The 2037-nt window shown below is 34.1% G+C and overlaps 1 protein-coding gene across 1 annotated transcript in view; it reads left to right on the forward strand.

Moving 5' to 3' along the window:
• LOC107661647 (sarcalumenin-like) overlaps positions 1-2037 on the forward strand; it is a 31377-nt gene that overhangs the window by 25712 nt on the left and 3628 nt on the right. The gene's annotated exons all lie outside the window — the stretch shown is intronic.

Here is a 2037-nt window from a genome sequence, read left to right on the forward strand (position 1 = left end):
CCAGACGTACGATAATTATCATATTTGTACGATAATTTTGACCTCTGTACGATGTATGATTTTCCGCGATGCGGAAAACATGGATGGAATTGCGGAATCCAGTCAATGGAATTTACTGTATAACGCGCGGAATGTCACGGAATTTGTCAAAGTTTGAATGAATTAATCAAAGGAAGGTCATTACACTTAAATCGTGATATGGACTGGTATCTGTAAATATTAAGCCGCAAAAAGGCTATTTAAATATAAATCCTGCATGTTCCTGCAGAGCACGCGTGATCTGCCTTCTCACTAAATAGGACATAAATACATGAACAATATCCCCAGAACTGCTGACCCCAGAGTCAAAAATATATAGTTTCTGCCAGAAATGTATTATTATTGTTCAGTAGAATGTACGTACAACTACTACTACTAAAATTAAGGAATAATCACAATATTTCTTCCATGTTTTAATTTTAATTGTAAACACTCTTTGTTTGCCAAAAAATTAAATTTGTTTAATTTTCATTAATTAAAAGATAAATTAGATTAATGTGTTATGCCTTCATTCGATAACCAGAACAATTTAAATACACAATGCAGAATTTCTAAAGAAAAAAAAAACATTTCATAAGGCTATAAATAAAAGTAGTTTTTAGGCATTCAAATAATTAGACATATTAAAACACAGAATTTGGTAACAATAAACAAGGTGAAAAAAATAGAACATTTCATAAGACCCTAAACATGTAATTTTTGTTAAACTTTTTAATAGATTTGATGTTGAATTGTATACGTTTCATTATTTAATTAGATGTGCTTTTGATTAATACAATTTAATTTAACCATTTAAAAAAAAAAACAGAACAAAATTTTTTTTAATTTGGAAAAAAAAATAATAATAAATGGAATTTGGGAAAAAATAAAACGTATTTCATAGGGTCCTAGCATAGTTAATTATTTATTGTGGTAATTTGAAGTTTGTGTCAAAAAGTTGTTATTCTAGTCTAGTAGATAAATAGCTGTATTCTGTACGTTTTTACTCGTGTACGATAATTTTCTTCCAAATACGATAATTTTGAGCTTCTGGTACGATACTTGGACATTTCCAATCTGGCAACACTGATCCTTACCCTGGCAGGCGTTTTCAAAAATGTTCGGTTTCAGTGAACTGGTGCTGCGTTTGCGTGTGGACGAACGGCCTAACCGCGTAGAAAAAGCTGCGGTTTTAAAAATAACCACGTTCGTGTGGACAGGGCCTAAGAGTGTGGAGTCACATGTTGTGTCTGAAGGTTTGACGGTGGCTCTCAGGTTATCTTTAATGAGACTGGGTTCTTCTGCGCTGCTAGCCGAGCTCATTGACCTCTACACGGTTGTAGAGCTGCAGGGGCCTTGAGCGATTGTGTTCTGGAGTACTTCATAGAAATAACTTTCTCTGCAATTAATTAAACAGAAATGTCTTTTCCTGTAGAACTCTTATTCTGTCCTCAGGCTGTACAACAGAAAAGTTGAAGAGAGTGAAATGACCTTCATTCTTTCATCTGAGCTCTTAAACAGGCATTCATTAGATATTTTCTTAGAAAAAAATGCAAGAAATTCAAGTTAGATTCATTGTAACACTTTTTATTCTTTATCTAGAAAGGTTTTGATGAAACGTACCGGTTTCGGCAAAAAATCCCACATAAAGAAGAGAATCTGGTTTAGAGAATCTGTACACATGCATTCACACAGCAATTTAAAGACTTGTTTTGGGTTCCTTAATGATTTTGATTCACTTGCACTGATGCCGAAGCTCAACAATGCTGCATGCGCATTCTTCACTCTTTACGCTTGCTGTTTCTGCTGGCTCTTCCGCGAAAGTGCACCCCAGTGTGATGGTACTTTACTTTCTGTGGTCTAAGGTGAAAGATGAAAACCAGTTAAGAATAAGCAACAAGCACCAGTGAAAAACCCTTGCAATATCATTTCCCCTTTGACAGATGGAGACAAAGTTTTCAATAATGACCAATTAATCACCAATTAATAAAAATTAAGATTCCAAAAGGGGTTTTTGCA

Source organism: Sinocyclocheilus anshuiensis, unplaced genomic scaffold (assembly GCF_001515605.1).
Source record: "Sinocyclocheilus anshuiensis isolate Anshui unplaced genomic scaffold, SAMN03320099.WGS_v1.1 scaffold207, whole genome shotgun sequence".
Lineage (NCBI taxonomy): Eukaryota > Metazoa > Chordata > Actinopteri > Cypriniformes > Cyprinidae > Sinocyclocheilus > Sinocyclocheilus anshuiensis.